Here is a 24,313-nt window from a genome sequence, read left to right as displayed (position 1 = left end):
ACAATTCTGTGTCCCTGAGTAACGATTCTGTGTCCCTGAGTAACGATTCTGTGTCCCTGAGTAACGATTCTGTGTCCCTCAGTAACAATTCTGTGTCCCTGAGTAACAATTCTGTGTCCCTGAGTAACAATTCTGTGTCCCTCAGTAACGATTCTGTGTCCCTCAGTAACGATTCTGTGTCCCTCAGTAACGATTCTGTGTCCCTGAGTAACAATTCTGTGTCCCTGAGTAACGATTCTGTGTCCCTCAGTAACGATTCTGTGTCCCTGAGTAACAATTCTGTGTCCCTGAGTAACAATTCTGTGTCCCTGAGTAACAATTCTGTGTCTGTCCCTGAGTAACAATTCTGTGTCCCTGAGTAACAATTCTGTGTCCCTGAGTAACGATTCTGTGTCCCTCAGTAACAATTCTGTGTCCCTGAGTAACAATTCTGTGTCCCTGAGTAACGATTCTGTGTCCCTGAGTAACGATTCTGTGTCCCTCAGTAACGATTCTGTGTCCCTCAGTAACAATTCTGTGTCCCTCAGTAACAATTCTGTGTCTGTCCCTGAGTAACAATTCTGTGTCCCTGAGTAACAATTCTGTGTCCCTGAGTAACAATTCTGTGTCTGTCCCTGAGTAACAATTCTGTGTCCCTGAGTAACAATTCTGTGTCCCTGAGTAACGATTCTGTGTCCCTGAGTAACGATTCTGTGTCCCTCAGTAACGATTCTGTGTCCCTGAGTAACGATTCTGTGTCCCTGAGTAACGATTCTGTGTCCCTGAGTAACGATTCTGTGTCCCTGAGTAACGATTCTGTGTCCCTCAGTAACAATTCTGTGTCCCTGAGTAACGATTCTGTGTCCCTGAGTAACGATTCTGTGTCCCTCAGTAACAATTCTGTGTCCCTGAGTAACAATTCTGTGTCCCTGAGTAACAATTCTGTGTCTGTCCCTGAGTAACAATTCTGTGTCCCTGAGTAACAATTCTGTGTCCCCGAGTAACAATTCTGTGTCCCTGAGTAACGATTCTGTGTCCCTCAGTAACAATTCTGTGTCCCTGAGTAACAATTCTGTGTCCCTGAGTAACAATTCTGTGTCCCTGAGTAACGATTCTGTGTCCCTCAGTAACAATTCTGTGTCCCTGAGTAACAATTCTGTGTCTGTCCCTGAGTAACGATTGTGTCCCTGAGTAACAATTCTGTGTCCCTGAGTAACAATTCTGTGTCCCTGAGTAACAATTCTGTGTCCCTAAGTAACGATTCTGTGTCCCTAAGTAACGATTTTGTGGCCCTAAAGTCTCTCTGGCCCTAACTCTGTCCCTAATACACAGAGAGGTCTGTCTCTCTTGAATGACCGGAGGCTAATGGAGAATTCTAAGATGGCCGCAATTTATAGCTCCACCATTACACAGTGCTGGCTGGCTGGCTGCTGATTGGCTAATGCGATCACATGTCATGAATGAATGCATTATGGGTCAGCGCGCCTTGTCTGCGCGCCTTCCCAGAGATCCCCGCTCCGTCGCCACACATGTCGCCGCCATTTTTGGAAAAATTCGATTCGTGCATCCGAAGTTTGCTAATTTTCGGATTCAGCGCGAATCAAATTTTTCCTAATCTTCGAAACGAATTCCACTTCGCCATGTTCGATTCGCTCATCTCTAAAATTGGTACCAGTCAGTTGTATCAAACACATTGTTTTATTTAACTGGGAAAATGAGGGGAAGCCCTGATGTTACAAGGATAATTATAACTGGCAAAATAAATATCAAGATAAAATCTAAAATTACAAAAAGACACAAAAAATATTTTAAAATTAAAGATTTTTGGCTAGTTTTGTGCTGGGAGAGTTAGTGGGCCACTACTGCATAGTGCCAACTCTCTAGAAATTATGATTAGGGACTATGACAAAAATACAGAGGCAGTCTATATATTTAAAGCAATATTAAAACCACAAGCAAATGTTTATTATTTTGCAGCTCACCAATTATTAGATGTGACAGCTGCATTTGTTTTCTTTTTTAGGCTTTCTTTCATCTATTTCTATCTGTTGGTTTTCAATAGCACAAGCTCTCCAGCAGAATGTATCAGTCTACATGGACCAAACAAACACTGACAGGGGTGATTAGAATGATTAGCTTTTATTTATTTGTGTAAAACGTTTATCCAAAAAAGAAAAAAAACTGCTGTAATTGATTATAAAGTTTGATCTGATTTTGGATTTGTTTAGTGTATTTAAATCTGGTAATACATTTAACACTCCCCCTCCTTGCAGACTGACAATGCTGATGTCTGCTGTGCCTTCTGTGTGCATTCATCCAGAGCTGTGTCTCGCTAGTACAAGAGGTATGTTACTGGCCAGATCACCAGGTGAAAACAGAAGGAAAAGCCAAAGAATAGAAAACTAATGCAGCCATAATGTCTGTGAGTGGTAAGCTGCAATATAAAACATTTTTGGTTTTGGGTTTAAAACCACTGTAAGTATGTTATCCTCCTATACAGTGCCTTGAATAATGTATTCATACCCCTTGAAATTTTCCATATTTTGTCATGTTACAACCAAAAACGTAAATGTATTTTATTGGGATTTTATGTGATAGACAAACACAAGTGGCACATAATTTGCGAAGTGGAAAGAAAATGATAAATAGTTTTCAACATTTTTTAGAAATAACTATGTGAAAAGTGTGGTGTGCATTTGTATTCAGCCCCCCTGAGTCAATACTTTGTAGGACCACCTTTCGCTGCAATTACAGCTGCAAGTCTTTTTGGGGATGTCTCTACCAGATTTTCACATCTAGAGAGTGACATTTTTGTCCATTTTTCTTTGCAAAATAGCTCAAGCTCTGTCAGATTGGATGGAGAGTGTCTGTGAACAACAATTTTCAAGTCTTGCCACAGATTCTCAATTGGATCTAGGTCTGGACTTTGATTGGGTCATTCTAACACATGAAAATGTTTTGATGTAAACTATTCCATTGTAGCTCTGGCTGTATGTGTAGGGTCGTTGTCCTGCTGGAAGATGAACCTCCACCCCAGGGTCAAGTCTTTTGCAGACTATAACAGGTTTTCTTCTAAGATTGCTCTGTATTTGGCTCCATCCATCTTCCCATCAACTTTGACCAGTTTCCCTGCCCCTGCTAAAGAAAAGCATCCCCACAACATGATGCTGCCACCACCATGTTTCATGATGGGGAGGGTGTGTCCAGGGTGATGTGCAGTGTTAGTTTTCTGCCACACATAGCATTTTGCTTTTAGGCCAAAAAGTTAAATTTTGGTATAATCTGACCAGAGCACCTTTTCCACATTTGCGGAGTCACCCATATGGCTTCTTGCAAACTGCAAACGGGACTTCTTATGGCATTCAACAATGGCTTTCTTCTTGCCTCTCTTCCATAAATGCCAGATTTATGGAGTACATGACTAATAAATGTCCTGTGGACAGATTCTCCCACCTGAGCTGTGGATCTCTACAGCTCCTCCAGAGTTATGATGGGCCTCTTGGCTGCTTCTCTAACTAATGCTGTCCTTGCCCAGCCTGTCAGTTTAGGTGGATGTATCTTGGTCGGTTTGCAGTTGTGTCATACTCTTTTCTCCATACTCCATTTTCGGATGATGGATTGAACAGTGCTCCGTGAGATGTTCAAAGCTTGGGATATTTTTTTATAATCTAACCCTACTTTAAATGTCTCCACAACTTTATTCCTGAGCTGTCTCGTGTTTTCCATGGCCTTCATGATGCTGTTTTTGCACTAATGTTCTCTAACAAACATCAGAGGGCTTCACAGAACAGCTGTATTTATACTGAGATTAAATTACACACAGGTGGGAGTGCGCATGCGCGGCCGCCGGGATCGGATGTCCCAGCGATAGCTCCGCAAATCTCCGGCGCCAATAACAGCCCATATAAGGGCATAGTGCTGTATATATGTAGGTTAGTGAGTGCACTCTAACAAGAGGCTATTGCACTAAAAAGGAACCACAAAACCTCTCTATATAAAATCGATAGAATGGGAAGTGCAGCGCTACAAAAGTATTGAACGAAATCTGTCCTTTCAGCAGATAAAATAAATTGAATAGCAATAAATGTCCAATACAGCAGTATCAGGTGAGGTGAATTGTCCAAACATTAAGGTAACTTCAAACAGTGCCGGTGTGATCCAGTATCCCAATGTGGAGGAATAAATAGATTGCCCACTTACCAGAAGCGCAATCTTAATGCGCGTGTAAAGATCACATGTAGCCGAGGTCCTGTATGGATACTGCCTGGTAATGCAATCCTCTGGTGGTCACTCAATGGTGTGAGGATACCGATCCGGTCAAAACGCACTGCTGCTTAGGTCCACATGGAAGCCTGAAATGCTGGGGCTAAGGTATGGAGGCTCAGTGCCAGGTATAGAGAGTATAGGTGCTCATAGTGTAGTAATATTTGATAAAGATTTATTAAATCCAATATGCAGAATAATACACACATAGTAATGCGCCTATATGATGATGGTAGAAGGCTGCTAAAAGCACCTAAAAGCACTGACCAGTGAAAATCAAAGGGTGGCCGCCGGACCTCCTGATCCGGCGGCGTGACGTCAAGGCGTGCGAGGGCTCCTCCTAGACGTGTTTCGTGTAAACGCAAGTCTACTGTAGGGGTGATGCCATGCATGCCAGACGTCATATTGCTTCTATATATACTCAAAAAATGCGCCTTAATGCGCCAGCGCCATTTTGCTGAAGATCGGCGTACTGCGCATGCGCGGACGCCATATTTCTGATGATTTTAGATTCTAAAATGGCCACCGCATGTCCCACTGCGCATGCGCGAGTGTTCCGGACGCCATTTTATTGGTTAGAAAGCCGCGTACAATCGCCCCAAAATGCACATGCGCGAGCCGAACGGCCGCCATTTTCTTGTAGATATCAGTCAGAGAAGGAGAAATATGGCATTGTGCCTTATACTCAGCTAAATAGTGAATTCACTGAAATAAGATTTATAAAATAGAGCTTCAAGCATAATTCCCAGCCTGTCAAGGGATGCAGTAAGTACCTGGTATAAGGTAAAAAATACTTCAGGGAGTGTAGGTTAATGCACATGCGCAGGGGACACGGTCGCCATTTCACTGGCATTTCCTGCAAACCTGACACAAACTAGTTAACAGTATTGTCTAAATAATGCAAATATTAAAAAATAATGAAAAAATGGAATGATTAAAATATGAACAAAGTAAAACAATCATCAGATGACAGACCATCATTCAATAAGCGGCCACATTAATATAGTCCATAATAAAACGCATAGTATTGGTATAACCCTGTGCCATATCAATATAGGCTGAACCCAATATATTAGATATCCCAGTAAAATGCCTAAACTTATATAGGGGTTCAGCTGCCATCTATGAAATAGTTAAAATATTTAAAATATGAACAAATGCTAAAACACTCATAAAGTGACAAAACATCATTAAATATGGTAAAGCAGCCACAATGGTATAGTACATAATGACACGTATAATATTCGGTATGGCCATATGCTATGTCCGTATAAGCCAACCAATATGTTAGATATCTTAGTATTGTGGTTCAGCTGTTATCGATGAAGCAATTTAGGTCTAATTCCACGTTATGTCCTAAGGGTGTCATAGACTTGATCTCAAATATCCACTTGGTCTCCAAGCGTGAGACCTGTCTGTTTCTATTTGAACCCCGCCAGTGGTGTTGTGCAACATCAATCCCTATAAATTTGAGGGAAGAGGGATCCCTATGGTGAAAGTCCCTATAGTGTTTCGATAAAGAATGTTCACGGAAACCCCTTTTAATATTATATACGTGATCCCGAAAATGATCACGAAGTCTCCTGGTGGTCTGGCCAATATATTGCTTCTGGCACGGACACTCCAGGAGGTATACTGCGTATCGTGTATTGCAAGAAATAAAGGTGGTTATCTCATAGTCCTTGCCTGTTGTGATAGAGGCAAAGGATTCAATTTTCCTCTTTGACATCCTGCTGTGCTTACATAGTTGGCATCTTTTGTAGGGAAAAAAACCTTTAAGATTACCAAGGAAACTCGGTCGTAAAGGGGGATCCATTACATTCGGGGCAATAGTATTGCGTAGAGGTAAGGCCCTCTTAAAGATGACTTCTGGGTTTGAGGGCAAGACTGTTGAAAGGATCAGGTCTGCATTGAGTACATCCCAATTCTTTTTCACGATATGGCGTATCGTTTTATGTTGGATTGAATAAGGAGTAATGAATGGGCAAAACATCTCTTTTTTCTGTTTAGGTGGTCCTGAAAGCATGTTGTGTCTGCTCATGTGGGCTATCATATCAATTTCTCATGACGCAGGCGAAGCATATCCGATGATTGGGTGAAAAGTCCCCTAAGTTTCCTGCGTGTTCTTCCATCCGTGTATCTTCCAATCATTGTCACCAAAATGACTCATTCCCTTTTATGGGGGTTGTTTACATTAAAAGATACTTTTCTTCTAATGAGTCACTTAGGGTGAGACTCCAGATTAAGGCGCCATCTTAACTATCATTGTTCCGTTGCCCTATATCTGATTGTTTTCTTAAGAGAGTAAGGAATTTAGAGAGCAAGAAGCAGAGAGTAGCAAGACTATAAAATTGTCATTTTACTGATCATCTAATAGAACGTGGACTGTCTATCACAATCCACTACAGGATTAGGCCCACAAATGATTGGTAGGCATACTAGAAGCCTAAAAAGAGAGGGGGGGAGGGGGAGGGGCATGGGTGGGGGGGAGGGAGGGAGTGGATGGGAGGATGGGAGGGGGTGGAGGAGGGGTATTGGGGTCAACTTCCTGCATGATAGAAGGAGATATAAAAGCAAGGAATAAGGAAGAGTATGGATGGAGGAGAAGAGGGGAGATTTAAGAAGGATGGAAGAAATACAGTTTATAACTTATAATCTAAATGGGTTGAATTGTCCTGGGAAAAGATTTAGGCTATTTAAAGAGCTACAACATAGAGCATCTTCAGTGGTTTTTTTGCAGGAGACACATTTTGAGATAGAGTCAAATGTTAAGTTAAAATCTAGGTACTACCCAGCATGGTACTATGCAGATTCCCCGATTAAGAGAGCAAAGGGAGTAGCAATAGGGTTTGCAAAGAATATTAGGTTTGAGCTGGAGGATAGGAAGATGGATCCGGAAGGGAGATTTTTGTTTTTAAGAGGTAAACTACAAGAAATTGAGTGTACAATGGCTAATATTTACTGTCCAAACAAAAAGCCGGAGTTATTTTTGAAAAGTGTGTTGAGGAAGCTGATGGACTTTAAAAAAGGCCGCTTCATTTTGGCTGGAGACTTTAATTTTTGTATGGATCCACAAAAATATGCAACCGCTTCTGCGCAGAGAGAGGGGTGTAGGGCTCTGAGATTGTTGAAGAAAGAAATACATGAGTGTCATCTGGTGGATATCTGGAGAATTACACATATGCATAATAGAGACTATACCTTCTTCTCAAATGTTCATGAGATGTATTCGAGAATAGATTATATATTGATAGAGCATCAACTCATTGAGTCTGTGGTTAAGGTAGAAATAGAAGCAATGTCTTTCTCAGATCATGCCCCTGTCACAATGAAAACAGAGTAGGGAAGGAGGGCGGCAGGAGGTCTAGGATGGAAGCTAAATGAGGCACTTCTCTTAGATAAAGATATTGCTCAGAAGATTGGGGAAAAGATTAAGCAATTTTTTAAGGAGAATGAGACAGGAGATGTGTCGATAGCCACAGAGTGGGAGTCTCATAAGGCATATATAAGAGGAATGTTGATTGCGATTGGGGCAAAAAAGAAAGAAGAGAGAAAGTTAGTGGGCTTTTAAAAGAAATATGTGACCTGGAACAGATACACAAAAATAGAATAACAAAAGAAATAAGGCAGAAGGTAATAAAAAAGAAAGAACTAGAGACTTTGAATGAGGAGGAGAGGAGAAGAGTCTATAATAAAGTGTTAAGTGAGAGGTATAGATGCGAAGATAGACCAGGAAAATATTTAATGAGAGCCTTGAGGAAAAAGAAAAATAGGAACTACATAGAAAAAAATTGCTAAAGTATTTATGGAATATTATACAAAGTTGTATAATATTAGTCCCCATGACTCTTTAAAAAATACTGAAACTGAAACTGAGAGGATTCAAAAAAGAAAGATATATCTGGAGAATGCGGCCCTATCGAAATTAAGCGAAATACAACTGAATTCCCTAGATGCAGAAATTACACAGGAAGAAATAGAAGCAGCATTAAAAAGCACAGTGTCGGGGAAAAGTCGAGGACCAGATGGTTACACTGTGAGGTACTATAAAAAATACAGCAAAATATTAATACCTAAGCTCAGAAGATTTATGAATGCTTTGAGAGGAGGGATAGAAGTAAGAGGAGAATCTCTACAGGCTCATGTGGTGCTTATCCACAAGGAAGGAAAAGATGCTTCCCAATGTTCGAGTTATAGACCTATTTAATTAATGAACACGGACACTAAGTTATACGCAAAGGTCTTAGCAAATAGATTGAAGGAACTTATGCCTGAATGGATACATGGGGATCAGGTTGGCTTTGTTCCAGGGAGAGAGGGCAAAGATAATGGGTTGAGTTCTCTGATGCTCATTCAGAAAAGTAGAAAAGGAAAAACTCCGGAGGTGGTGCTCTCAATTGATGCCGAAAAGGCATTTGATAGAGTGGATTGGGGCTTCATGATGGACACCCTGGAAGCCCTAGGGATCGGAGTCAGAATGAGAGAGTGGATAGGAAAATTGTATAGGGAGCCCTCCGCAATTATTATGGTAAATGGGGAGAGGTCAGAACCCATTAAGATGTCAAATGGAACAAGACAGGGCTGCCCATTATCCCCACTGTTATATGTTCTGTCATTGGAACCCTTGCTGTCAACAATAAGGAATAATAGAGATGTAAAGGGAATTCAGATAGAAGATAAAGAACACAAAGTGGCTGCCTTTGCGGATGACTTGTTATTCTATGTTGGGAATCCCAGGATAACACTCCCAAATTTAATCAAGATGTTGAAGGAATATGGGGAATTATCAAATTTAGAAAATTAATCCAACAAAAACTGAGATTTTAAATATAAATATTTTAAAAAGTGAAAAAGAAAAGATACAAAAGGAATTCCCTTTTATATGGAAAGAAAGAGATATAAAATACTTGGGAGTAAAACTTACTGCTTCATATAAATATCTGTATAAATTAAATTATATTTCACTGTTAAACGAGATATGGGAGGAATTAAAAACATTAGAAGGAGGAAACCCGACATGGATAGGACGTATAAATCTGGTAAAAATGGTAATCACACCCAAAATCCTATATAAATTTCAAATGATTCCAATTAAACTCCCAGAAGCCTTCTTTAAAGCAATTAAAAAAATGATAATAAGATATATATGGAGGAACAAAAAACCAAGAATAACCCATGAATTGCTAAGTAGGAACAAAGAGAAGGGTGGATTGGGGTTACCAGATTTTAGAAGATACTACAAAGCAGTAATATTGGCGAGAATTTTAGATTGGACGTATAATTCTGAGAAAAGTTGGGTTACAATTGAAAATAAACTCAGTGGAACCAATATAAGTAAAGTTATATGGGTACCAGCACAATATAGAGGATTAAAAGATAATGTAAGTATATACACTTTAAATGTTTTAAGGGTTTGGGATAATTTGCACAACAATATGTGGGATTTCAATTCTATATTGATGCCACTAAGAAACACAGAGTTTTTTCCCCCCAGGTAGAGAAGAGATAGCAGGTAAATGGTTCAAAAAGGAGGATGTTCAATTGAGGGATGTTATGGTGGAGGGTAGATTGGGATCATTTAAGGATTTGGAAAAGAAAAAGGGAGAGATATTCACTAAGATAGATGAGTGGCGTTACTTTCAATTAAAATGTTTTATTGGGAATCTTTCTAAACCCTTGAGAACTAGAAAGGACTGGAATTTGTTTGAAAAGTTGTTGGGGTCACGAGGTGAGGGGAAACATGGTATTGCTAAAGTCTATAAAATCCTCACTGAATTAGACACAAACACAAAGCCAATATATATAGCAAAATGGGAAAGTGATATGGGGGTTGTGATAGATGAGGTAAAACAGAAGAAAATATATAGATTAACTCACGAGAATGTAAGTATGAGGGAGGTAGAAATAAATTATAAGTGTTTGATAAGATGGCACATTACACCGAATGTTGAACATAAGATGTGTGGGGAGAATTCACCGTGGTGTTGGCGGGGATGCGAAGAAATAGGTACAGTGTACCATATATGGTGGGAGTGCCCAAAAATCCAAGTATTCTGGAAGATAATAATTTATTTAATTGGAATGATAACTGAAATCGATGTAGGGTTGGACCCAGAAATATGTCTCCTGCATAGTACAGACCTAACAGTGAGTAAATATAAGGAATCAGGCATATGGTACTATCTTAATGCTGCAAAAGGTTTGATGCCCAAGTTTTGACAGAAAACAGAGGTGCTGAGGAAGACTGGGTAGATAGAGTGAACCAGATTAGAAAGATGGAAAAGCTTTATCACATGCAGGAAGATAAGATGGAGGTTTACTATATGAAATGGGAAAAAAGCTGGATTGAATGCGAAATATAGGAAATTATAAGGAGAAATGAAGAATGAACTCCACTTGCTTTAGTAGGAAGATCTGGAAAGAATGCAGAGAAGGTTGACGGGGGTGGGAGTGGGGGGGAGGGAGGGATTGGGAAATAGTTCTAGAAAGTGTAAACAAGGAACGATTTTGTATTTTTAATGTGATAATGATGGAAAAATGTATTTAATTGAAAAATCAATAAATATTTAAATTATAAAAAAAATAAAAAAAAAAGAACAGGCTAGCATCTCCTGTGTTCTCTTGAGGAAACTGATAGCTGCTTCATTGGTAGGTAGAGATTTTAAGCAGTCGTCTACATCAGGGCTAGAAAAAGCCGCTTGCCTGCTCGCCAAATGCAAGGAGAAATTCTCTAGCGGCAAGCAGCAAGCACAGATGATGGAGCGGCTGCTCTCCTAGCCTCATTGTGAAGCCGAGTTCAGGTTTCCGTCTCCTTCGGCATCGCCGCTGAGGGGACAGGTGCAGGAGAGGTTCGGTCTCCTCCGCTGAGAGGAGACACCCTCTCTACCGCCGCTGGGGACTCAAGGAGTAAGTACTGTATAAATATCATATCACTATAATAGAGTACAGGGGAGCTGGGATATACATTACTCAGTAATGTATATCCCAGCTCCCCTGTGCTCCATTATAGTGATATGACATGTATACAGTAATGATTACTGTATACAAGTCATATCACTATAATGGAGTACAGGGGAGCGGGGATATACATACTGTATACATGTCATATCACTATAATGGAGTACAGGGGAGCTGGGATATTCATTACTGTATACAAGTCATATCACTATAATGGAGTACAGGGGAGCTGGGATATACATTACTGTATACATGTCATATCACTATAATGGAGTACAGGGGAGCTGGGATATACGTTACTGAGTAATGTATATCCCAGCTCCCCTGTACTCCATTATAGTGATATGACATGTATACAGTACTTACTCCTTGAGTCCCCCACGGTGGTGGAGAGGGTGTCTGGATTGGAGGGATTTGGAGAAGGCTGAACAGATGATACATTTTGGGCCAACAATACATAGATTTTAATAGAGTTTTTTTTAACCAGAGGTTGATGTCACCATTGGAATGTGTACAGGGTGTGCCAGTGTGCCTGTGCACACCCTAATCACCCCTGTGCACAGGGTTTATTTCCTGCCAGAACTGAGTTCTGCTACCTCTGGCGCTAGTCCCTTGTATGCCGATTCCTACTGTTATTTACTGTCAGGAACTCCGGGTATGACCAGAGGTGTGTGGACTGACACAGGGAAACGCAGGCTTCAGATATAGTATAAACAATATAATTTATTTAGGACTAAACAATGCATAAACGCAGTGCAAGACTAAACTTAAACACAGTGCAAACAAACCAAACCAAAACCCCCAACAGATAACAAAAGAACAATACTAAGCGTAGTCGGGCAGGCCGGGTCGGTAGCAAACGGGCAGGCAAGGTACAAAGGAGCAGGCAGAGCGTAGTCAGACGGGGCGGGTCAGGAACAATCAGGCAGACAAGGTACCAAAGGAGCAGACTGGAGAGTGGTCAGGAATAGCAGAGGTCAGGACAGGCGGAGTTCAATCAGAGTCAGGGATCAAGCAGGATCAGACAGGAAGCAGACAGGATGCAGGTACAGGGGCTCTTGGGAAACACACACCAAGGCCCTGATTGCAAGTCTGGCCATTCCTTATATGCTTCTCCTGCAATCAGCCTCAGGTGTTTTGGCTGACTGCAGAAGTGAGCCTCTGGTTGCTGAGAGCACCCGCCTGCCAGTCCTGGTACTGCAACCCACAAGGAAGGTGAGTCCCACCACTATTGGCGAGTCCATTCCTGACAGTACCCCCCCCTCAAGGAGCGGCCTCAGGACGCTCCAAACGGTCCTAAATGGGCAAAATGTTCCACCGCTCGGATCCGGTAATTGGCGGGATATCAAGGACTGGTACATCAGGCTGGGCACCGGGCAGAGGCACATCAGGCTGGGCACCGGACAGAGGCACATCAGGCTGGGCACCGGACAGAGGCACATCAGGCTGGGCACCGGGCCACCAGGCAGAGCAGCGGGCACCGGGCCACCAGGCGGAGCAGCGGGCACCGAGTCATCTGGCAAGACAGCGGGCGCCAAGTCATCTGGCAAGACAGCAGGCACCAAGTCATCTGGCAAAACAGTGGACATTGGGTCGTCAAGCTCGACAGCAGGCACCGAGTCATCTGGCAAGACAGCGGGCACCGAGTCATCTGGCAAAACAGTGGACATTGGGTCGTCAAGCTCGACAGCAGGCACCGAGTCATCTGGCAAAACAGCGGGCACCGGGCCATCTGGCAAGACAGCGGGCACCGAGTCATCTGGCAAGACTGCGGGCACCGAGTCATCTGGCAAGATTGCGGGCGCCGAGTCATCTGGCAAGACAGCGGGCATCGAGTCATCTGGCAAAACAGCGGGCATCGGATCGTCAAGCTCGACAGCGGGCGCCGAGTCATCTGGCAATACAGCGGGCACCGAGTCATCTGGCAAAACAGCGGGCACCGGGTCATCTGGCAAAACAGTGGGCACCGAGTCATCTGGCAAGACTGCGGACACCGAGTCATCTGGCAAGACTGCGGGCACCGAGTCATCTGGCAAGACAGCGGGCACCAAGTCATCTGGCAAAACAGCAGGCACCGGGTCATCTGGCAAGACAGCGGACATCGGGTCATCAAGCAAGACAGCGGGCACCGAGTCATCTGGCAAAACAGCGGGCACCGGGTCATCTGGCAAGACAGCGGGCATCGGGTCATCTGGCAAGACAGCGGGCATCGGGTCGTCAAGCAAGACAGCGGGCACCAAGTCATCTGGCAAGACTGCGGACACCGAGTCATCTGGCAAAACAGCGGGCATCGGGTCATCAAGCAAGACAGTGGGCACTGAGTCATCTGGCAAGACAGCGGGCACTGAGTCATCTGGCAAAACAGCGGGCATTGGGTCGTCAAGCTCGACAGTGGGCGCCGAGTCATCTGGCAAGACAGCGGGTGCCGAGTCATCTGGCAAAACAGCGGGCATTGGGTTGTCAAGCTCGACAGCGGGCACCAAGTCATCTGGCAAGACAGCGGGCACCGAGTCATCTGGCAAAACAGCGGGCACTGGGTCATCTGGCAAGACAGCGGGTACCGAGTCATCTGGCAAGACTGCGGGCACCGAGTCATCTGGCAAGACAGCGGGCACCGAGTCATCTGGCAAAACAGCGGGCACCGGGTCATCTGGCAAGACAGCGGGCATCGGGTCGTCAAGCAAGACAGCGGGCTCCGAGTCATCTGGCAAAACAGCGGGCACCGGGTCATCTGGCAAGACAGCGGGTATCGGGTCGTCAAGCAAGACAGCGGGCACCGAGTCATCTGGCAAGACAGCGGGCATTGGGTCATCTGGCATCGGATCGTCTGGCTCGACAGCGGGCACCGGGTCATCTGGCAACAGGTCATCTGGCTCGATCAGTTCAACAGGCTGGGTAGGAACATCAGGCTGGGTAGAACCATCAGGCTGGGTAGAACCATCAGGCTGGGTAGCGTACACTGGGTCATCAGGCATCAGGGTATCAGGCTGAATTGCGGGTGCCGGGGGAACCAGGCTGAACCACGGAAGGCGGGTTCTCAGACGGCAGGCTGACCGGTTTGGATACTGGCAGGATGGTACTGGTTGGAAAGAATTTTTGCTTTTTCCTGGTTTTAGTTACTGGAGCACAGGAAGTAAGGGCAGGTTTGTAAGTGGATAGAGCAGCTGTAGGCAGAGAAGAGCTGGGGGATGGAACAAAGGAGGGAGCAGTTGCTACAGAGGACTTCTTTACAGGGTTAAAGAAAGGAAAGGTGCAGCGAGTGGGAGCAGGGGACTGATATGTGGTAGTTAGCAGAGTATACTGGGCCATCACTGGGGGTGCTGTCGGGGCTGCAGGAAGAGTGCCTTGAGCAGAGGAATGACGTTGCAAGCTGACTGAGGCTGGGTGCAACAAGTCTGACCATGTTTGCAGTATGGGTTGAACAAAGATCAGCTTACACAAAGCCTGTCTGGTCAAAGACTGCACTGCCTTTATACAGTCTCTTAGTACCTGTTGTGAACATGCAGAATAACGCTCCAGAAAGTAATCCACATCATCCTCCAATAACCATACCAGGGACTCTACCTGGTCGGCACTAAATGGTGGCAAAACTTCATCCCTGCTATCGGGGGTACCAGATGAAACCAACTCTGCACAAACCTGAATCAATGGTTGCACCTCAGAGAACTCTGTGCCCTGATTTACTAGGCAATGAGCGATCCTTATGCACTCTAGTAGTTGATCCCTGGTATACTCCTTCAGAGTCTGATAAGCATAATCTCTGTCATCAAACACTAGCAGAGACAAATACACCACCTCATCAAGATTCATCCTTCCCAACAACAATAAGCCAAGATGGCTTCCCTGTGCAGCCACTTCTGGTCAGGATTGGCCTTGGTGTAATGTCAGGAACTCCGGGTATGACCAGAGGTGTGTGGACTGACACAGGGAAACGCAGGCTTCAGATATAGTATAAACAATATAATTTATTTAGGACTAAACAATACATAAACGCAGTGCAAGACTAAACTTAAACACAGTGCAAACAAACCAAACCAAAACCCCCAACAGATAACAAAAGAACAATACTAAGCGTAGTTGGGCAGGCCGGGTCGGTAGCAAACGGGCAGGCAAGGTACAAAGGAGCAGGCAGAGCGTAGTCAGACGGGCCAGGTCAGGAACAATCAGGCAGACAAGGTACCAAAGGAGCAGACTGGAGAGTGGTCAGGAATAGCAGAGGTCAGGACAGGCGGAGTTCAATCAGAGTCAGGGATCAAGCAGGATCAGACAGGAAGCAGACAGGATGCAGGTACAGGGGCTCTTGGGAAACACACACCAAGACCCTGATTGCAAGTCTGGCCATTCCTTATATGCTTCTCCTGCAATCAGCCTCAGGTGTTTTGGCTGACTGCAGAAGTGAGCCTCTGGTTGCTGAGAGCACCCGCTGGCCAGTCCTGGTACTGCAACCCACAAGGCAGTTGAGTCCCACCACTATTGGCGAGTCCATTCCTGACATTTACACACAGAAGCCAGACTTCTGTGTGTACTAGTGACAGGCTCCTCTCCTAACAGTGGGTGCTCTGCACTATCCCTATGAGGGCAGAGGAGGGAGGAGCTAGGCATGTGCACAGCTCTAGTGCAGTGGACCAACTGACAGCCCAACCTGGACCATCAACCCATCATTTTGCTGCACTGAATTCGCACCAAGCTGCAGGCATTAGTCACATGAGTGCCCACCCTCTGCAGCACTTTCTACTCGCAGCTCCTGCCCTCTACTCCCTGGCTTTAATGGAGTCTACAGAGCTACAGTGAGTGACTCTGATGGGGTAATGTGTTATAAGGGGGCACGCTGATGGGTAATGTGATCTGTGGGGACACTCTGATGAGGGAATGTGATCTATGGGGGCACTTTGATGGGGCAATGTGATGTAAGGGGCACTCTCATGGGGAAATCTGATGTATGTTGGTACTCTGATGGGAACACCTGATATAAGGGAGTACTGTGATGAGGACAACTGATGTAAGGAGGTATTCCAGTGGGGACAACTGATTTTTGGGGGCACTCTGGTGGGGCAGCTGATGTATGGGGGTATTCTCATTGAGGTTTCTGTTTTATGGGGGTTACTCTGATAGTGGCACCTGATCTATAGTGGTACTCAGATGGGAACACCGTATGTAAGGGGCACTCTGATGGGGATACTTGATCTAAGGGAGTACTGTGATGGGGGCAAGTGATCTAAGGGGGCACTCTGATGGGTGCAACTGATCTATAGGGGTACTCTTATGGGGACACTTTATGTCAGGAGGTACTCTGAAGGGAGCATCTGATGTAAGGGGACACTTTGATGGGGATATCTGACCTAAAGGGATACTCTTATGGGGATACCTGATGTTAGGGGACACTCTGAAGTAATATGGTTCTATTATCTTTTACTTGAAATGTGGATGTGATTGGCCTACTTTTGTGATTTATTAAAGAGAGATTCAAACCCTGTGTAACGGACATGTAAAATTTATTGTAACGGACATGTAAGATTTGAGTAGAAATATGGAATCAGCCATGACAGGTTGAGTAGATTAGATTATGTCAGGCCCTTTCATTGCAAAGGTGTGTGCAGGAACAGTCTGGTCATTAAGGATGTACATTGAGCCCCTGGGCAGTAGGGAAATGAATAGAAGGTACAAACAAATGATCTGGGATCAGATGTGTATGTATACACAATTCCTCAATAGGCCTTACAGACTCAATCATCATTTAGCATTAATTAGTCTAAAGCCAGGTTCCTGGAGGTGACAACTTTGTGTGTCAATCAGGTTATCACCTCCTGGGAAAACCAGTGACAGCAGACAGACTGTGTGCTTTTTGTGGAAAGCTCTATAAGTAATATTCACATCAAAGGAGTATGTTTAATCTCTTATAAAAGCCAAAATATTAGTTGAAGAGATATGAACAAGCTTCCTTCTTGTAGGCCATTCTGTACACTACATTTACATATAAGAATCATATTTGTGGCTTGGGGAGGAAGCCAGGGAAATGCATGGAATGATTAGATGACGCGGGGGTGCGACAGTCGGATGGTGTTTGGTACTGTTGCGATCGGGCTGACACGCTGGTGTCAGAAATCCAATCCCCGACTTGGTGTTCAGGCCAGTCTCAGCCCAATTGAACTTGGGCAGGTCCATACACAGTACCTCTTGTGGGCAGGTCAGGACCACCTCCCCCAGAGTCAATTGGCCGAAGACTAATGTCCCGCCCATGTCCAAATCACCATAAATTGAATGTACGGACATTTGGACAGGGTGATCCGTACGGAGCTCGTTCGATTGACTAGCGGATTGCCGATTTCTGGCTTGCTCCAGCCACAGGGTAAAGTGTTATTCTGTATTTTATTCCCTTTTATTTTATAGTAATTAGTCATTTGTGTGTCTTCTTATATCTTTTGTATTTGCTGTAACTTGTTATCTTTTGTACATATTTTATGCACTGCCCACTTTGGGAAATTAAATCTTAAAATTAATTAGTGAACTTCTGTGTATTTAAGCACGTGCTCATATCTTCGGAGAGACTAGATCGGAGAGATTAGATTGGGTTATATTGTATTGTATTTTAGTGCCTTTAAACTGCTCGGTTAAGCTCATTGCCAATCTGTATGTAACTGCACTGTGAGTGGGCAGATTGCACGCAGATTGCAAAGGTAACAGATCTGCCAGGCGGAGATCTGTGTGTGTGTGGTGTCTCAACAGACCATTCTGCGGATAAACTGTTGGGTGGTGGCAGGCTACCTTTGTGGTGCGTCTGGTGTGGGGGTGTGTGGACAGTGGAAGGGTTATCAACACTGGGGTTCAAGCTAGGATAGCTGAAGGGACCTTTAGAAGGGTGTGTGATTACTAAGCTGGTCCTCAACCCTAATCAGGGCACCAGGTTGTATGTAAGATCGTATCTGCCAGTGTGTGGTCAACCAGCTGGATTGGAGTGGAGTCTCCATCTGGTGGTGGCCAGAGGTAGTGCGGGCTGTGAAAAGGTATCACGGCTGATCTTATATACGGTTTGAGATATTTAAGTGTAAATCCCCTTATTATCCCCTCTTTACCACCCTGTCGCGGCCGCACGCGTGCGTCACGGTTAGCTAGTCGCTGTGGGCGTGGCGTGTGGTGGACACGCGACAGGGTGATCGTTTTAACGAATCCTTGACACCCTGGCTGGAAGAAAATTTTAGGGACCGGACATCCTTGAATTTAAATTCTTTACCCCTGCTCTAATAACTGGGCAACTCCTCCTGAAGCCTGAGAGACAGCCTGCACGCTGCAAATGTAAGTTTTAGCTTCCCTTCGGCAGGGAAGTGGGCACCCGGCTTTAAAGCTGCAAGGTGTCACAGCTGGGTGCCCACACTGAAGATGCCAATGCTGAGAACACCAGACGCTGGTGAAACGGGCTGAGGGGAGGAAACTGCGGGATCAAGGGACAGATGAGTGGCTGCATTTATAAAGTCAGTAGCTACAGTTTTTGTAGTTGTTGATTTTTATTTTTCACAGTGTGATTGAAACTCCTCTTTAACTCTGCATTCTCTACATAGTGTACTCCTTAAATTTGCACCCTGTATATAGCGCACTCCTTAACTCTGCAACCTGTATGTAGCATACTCCTGAGTCCTGTGCATAGTGCACTTCTCAATCCTGCACCTTGTACATAGTGCACTTTTTATCTCTGCATATATATATTGTTTTGTACAATTTCACTGTATACACAGTTTGATGGCATTGTATATGTGCTATTTTTAGCACTGTTGTTGTTGAAGCACATTACATTTACATATTGGTTTATTTATGATTTAGTCACTGGGGAGGAGGGATATAATTGTCAGCCCACAGAGCATTGTAGTGTATGCATATTTGTAGGGATCCTTTATGTAGTAGGGAGTTTGTTTATTTATTTAAAGTATTTTTTTTGGTAGAGGCAGCAACAATTTTTATGTTTGCGCTCACAGATTTGTGATTTTGCTAGCAGCAGCCAGTCTAATTGATCAGTCCTCTGCACAGGTTATACTCACATACATTATATTAATTTACACAGAACTTCCATAACACAATAGAATGAAAGAGCCCTCAAGGGCATCTTTTTAGTATAATGCTGAATAGAGGAAGCAGTAAGACCTTATTCACATATGTACAGTGCATTGCAATACATTATTATTATTATTATTATTATTATACAGGATTTATATAGCACCAACAGTTTGCTCAGCGCTTTACAATATAACGGGAGACAATACAACAACAATATAGTTCAATACAAAAGGGATAGGAGGGCCCTGCTCCTTGGAGCTTACAATCTAGGAGGGAGGGGCTAGTGGTACAAAAGGTAGTAACTGTGGGGGATGGACTGGTTGGAAGAGTAGAAGATTCCATTATTAGCTGAGGGCAGGATAGGCTTCCCTGAAGAGATAGGTTTTCAGAGATCGCCTAAAAGTGAGCAGAGTAGGCGATAGTCTGATAAATTGGGGTATAGAGTTCCAGAGAATGGGGGAAGCTCTGGAGAAGTCCTGGAGACGAGCATGGGAGGAGGAGACAAGGGAGCTAGAGAGTAGGAGGTCTTATGAGGAGCGGAGAGTACGGTTTGGGTGATATTTAGAGACAAGATCGGTGATGTAATTTGGGGCAGAGTTATAAATGGCTTTATACGTTATTGTTAATGTTTTGAATTTTATCCATTGGGCAATGGGAAGCCAGTGGAGGAATTGGCAGAGAGGGGTGGCAGATACAGAACGGTTAGTAAGGTGGATGAGTCTGGCAGCAGCATTCATGATAGACTGAAGAGGGGATAGCCTGCGATTAGGTATGCCAATGAGGAGGGAGTTACAATAGTCAAGGCGATATATAACAAGGGAGTGAATAAGTTGCTTAGTGGTTTCCGAGGTTAGGAATGGCCGTATCTTGGAGATGTTGCAGTGGTGAAGTCTGCAAGATTTGGACATTGATTGAATTTGGGACTGAAAAGACAGATGGGAGTCTAGGATTACACCTAGTACTCTGGCATGAGAGGAGGGACTGATGATTGTGTTATTGATCTTGATGGAAAAGTCAAGGGAGGGGGCACGGGCAGGGGGGAATACTAAGAGCTCAGCTTTGGAAAGATTGAGTTTGAGGAAGTGGAGTGACATCCATGCCGATATGTCACTTAGTAGGTTAGTAATGCGAGAGGAGACTGAAGGGGTGAGGTGAGGGGTAGAAAGATAGATTTGTGTGTCATCAGCATAGAGATGGTACTTAAATCCATGGGAGTTTATCAAGTGACCAAGGGAGGAGGTGTAGATGGAGAAGAGAAGGGGTCCAAGGACAGAACCTTGAGGGACCCCTACAGAAAGAGGGAGTGAAGAGGAGGAGGCAGCGTTCTAGGTAATGCTGAAGGAGCGCTGTGATAGGTAGGAGGAGAACCAGGAGAGAGCAGAGTCTCTGAAGCCAAGAGAATGGAGTTTTTTGAGGAGGAGGGGATGGTCAACCGTATCAAAAGCCGCAGAGAGGTCAAGTAGTAAGAGTATGGAGTAGTGGCCATTGGTTTTAGCAGTTAGTAGATCATTAGTGAGTTTTAGTAGGGCAGTTTCAGTGGAATGTAGTGAGCGAAAGCCAGACTGTAAAGGGTCAAGAAGGTTGTTGTTGGTGAGGTGGGAGCTCAGGCGATTGTAGACTAAGCGTTCTAGGAGTTTAGAGGTAAATGGCAGCAGGGAGATGGGTCTTAAGTTGTTCCGATTGGTGGGGTCCAGGGAGGGCTTTTTTAAGTACGGAAGTGATGTGTGCATGCTTTAGAGGGGAGGGAAAGGCACCAGTAGAGAGGGAAAGATTGAAGATGTGAGTGAGGGAGCATAGGATGGAAGAAGAGGGTGATCGTAGTAGTTGTGAGGGGACAGGATCTAGGGGGCAGATAGTGAGACGGGCTTCTGAGAAAACCTTAGTGACCTCTTCGGTAGTATCAAGGTCAAAAGAGGAAAGTGTTGAGGGAGGTTTAGTATAAGGTATGCTAAGTGGGATGGATGTCTGTGCAGTGGCGATGCCCCTATGAATTGCATCAATCTTGTTTTTGAAATGATTTGCAATCTCGTGAGCAGTGAGTGAGGTACTGGGTGGAGGTGGAGGTGGAGAAAGTAGAGAGTTAAAAGTAGAGATGAGACGACGAGGACTGGATGACAAGGTACTAATAAGACTGACAAAGTAGGCTTGTTTGGCAGCATGAAGGGAGGAATTGTATGTTAAGAAAGCAGATTTATATAGGGTGAATTCTTGTTGAGATTTGGTTTTATGCCACAATCGCTCCAGCGCACAACTATGTCGTTTAAGATTTCTGGTGTTGTCAGTCTGCCAAGGTTGTAATGGTCGGGGCCTGATGCTTCGTGTTGTTAGAGGAGCAAGTGAGTCTAATGTGGATGAAAGCTTGATGCTTGATATAACTTTATGCTTAGTGGGAGGAGCAGTCCCTCCATCATTGGTGTCAGTGGGGGGAAGTGTCCCATTGGTGGTGTCAGTGGGAGAAATAGTGCTCCATCTTTGGTGGAAGGAATAGTCCCCCATCATTAGTATCAGAGGAATAATTTATGCTCCATCATTGGTGTCAGTACCCCATTGTTGATATCAGATGGAAGAGGGTGGGTGTCCCAAGGGCCAGATTATTATTATTATTAATAAATACTGGGCACCACAGTAGCTAAATGGTTAGCACTTTTACCTGGCAGTACTAGGGCCATCAGTTCAAATCCCAACCACGGCACCACATGCCTGGAGTACCCTCGTGAGTGCCGCTGTATTGTGGGTACCCCTAAGCTCTATCCACACAGCCAGGCAACAGGTATCTCACACAGACTTGCATCCAAGAGACAATGACCAGTCTGTGGGTTTGGTTTTATTATTTTATTATGGGAAATAACTTGGATAGGTAAATAGGGATTATGGGATACTCAGTTGGCTTGAATCAATGAAGGGGGGACATCTTCCTTCCTATGCACAAAGACAGATCCAGGACTGTTCTTTTCTTGAAAGCCGTCAGTCGTTGCGGATCAGTAGCAACAGCCGTTTATGGGATTGGTTGGACTGACATAAACATGCAGATTAGATCTCCATCCCTTCCTGCTTACTGACCTCTGTTAGGTTCCATAGTCCTCCAGAGTTAGGAGGAGGCGAGAGAGCCACAACCTATTAAGTCATCCACCTGTCCTTCAATAACCGGACCTCAATCATAGACTCCCACAGTTACCATGTGTCATACACAATGATTTCACCTACAATACACTACACTATTCTAGTAGCACACTAGAGGGTGCTACACTCCCCCCTATAAAAACATGTCCCCATTGGCTAGAAAAATATATACAAAAATAGCTCCTGAGAGCAGGAGCAGGGGCATCCCATAAGAAAAAAGAATTGAGGGGAGAAGGATACAAAAGGGATATGTAGAAATACATTTTCTATATCAAATACGCTATGTTGCCAAAAGTATTGGGACACCCCTCCAAATCATTGGACTCGGGTGTTCCAATCACCTCCATGGCCACAGGTGTACAAAATTAAGCACGTAGGCATGCAGACTGCTTCTACAAACATTTGTGAAAGAATGGGTCGCTTTCAGGATCTCAGAAAATTCATGCATGGTAACGTGATAGGTTGCACCTGTGCAATAAGTCCATCTGTGAAATTTCCTTGCTACTAAATATTCCACAGTCAACTGTTAGTGGTATTATAACAAAGTGGAAGCAACTGTGAACAACAGCAACTCAGCCACGAAGTGGTAGGCCACGTAAAATAACATAGCGGGGTTGGCTCATGCTGAAGTGCAAAGTGTGGTCTTCAGATTAGCGCAACAACAGTGCATAGAGAGCTTCATGGTATGGGTTTCCATGGCCAAGCAGCTGCATCCAAGCCTTACATCACGAAGTGCAATGCAAAACATCGGATGCAATGGTGAAAAAACATGCCGCCACTGGACTCTAGAACAGTGACCAATCTAGACGTGACCAATCATGCTTCTCTGTCTGGCAATCTGATAGATGTGTCTGGGTATGGTGGTTGCCAGGAGAACAGTACCTGCTTGACTGCATTGTGCCAAGTGTAAAGTTTGGTGGAAGGGGGATTAGGGTGTGGGGTTGTTTTTCAGGGGTTGGGCTTGGCCCTTTAGTTCCAGTGAAGGAAACTCTTAAGACGTCAGCATACCAAGACATTCTGGAAAATTTAATGCTCCCAACTTTGTGGAAAAAGTTTGGGGATGGTCCCTTCCTTTTCCAACATGACTGCGCACCAGTGCACAATCCAAGGTCCATAAAGACAGGGTTGAGCGAGTTTGGAGTGGAAGAACTTGACTGGCCTGTACAGAGTCCTGATCTCAATCCGATAAAACACCTTTGGGATGAATAAGAGTGGAGACTGCTAGCCAGGCATTCTCAGAAAATATGGAAAGAAAAATGAAAACATTTTTTTCACACAAAGTTGTCAATTTATAAGATATTTCTAACACACAACCAGGGATGGACAGACAACTCATGGGACCCCCGGGCAATAGGGGATCATGGGGCCCCTGTGTCCTTGCCCAAACTCAAAAAAGCTTATGAAAAAGGTACCAGGGGCATCTCATGGGGCCCCCTACTGACCCCAGACCCTCGAGCAGTGCCCGAATTTCCAAATGGTCAGTCCGACCCTGCACGCAGCATGTACATACCAAGAATTATGCTCCAAAATACATTCTGCTACTCCTTCTGAGTATGGCGATACCACATGTGTGAGACTTTTCCACAGCCTGGCCACATACTGTACAGAGACCTAACATCCAAGTAGCACAAACACGCATTCTAGGAGCACAAAAGGGGCATAAATTACACATCTAATTTCCTGACTATCTATCACAGGCCCCAGACATCAGGACAATGGAAAAGCATACAAAATTACCACATTTTGGAAAGAAAACACTCCAACATATATTCTGTTAGGCATAATGAGTCTTTTGAACATGTCATTCAAGGTAGAAACATGGTCCATAAAAAGTCCTGGGTCAGTACAGGTAGCAGGCAGAGAAATGGTCAGCACAGCCAAAGTATTGGTCCAGGTAGCAGGCCGGAACATGGTCCGAAAAAGTCTTGGGTCAGTTCAGGTAGCAAGAGGA

Source organism: Staurois parvus, unplaced genomic scaffold, assembly GCF_062004578.1.
Source record: "Staurois parvus isolate SC_StPar_1 unplaced genomic scaffold, SC_StPar_1.0 ptg000145l, whole genome shotgun sequence".
NCBI classification, from domain to species: Eukaryota; Metazoa; Chordata; class Amphibia; order Anura; family Ranidae; genus Staurois; species Staurois parvus.
The sequence above is the reverse complement of the archived record's forward strand: the minus strand, read 5'-3'. Positions refer to the sequence as shown.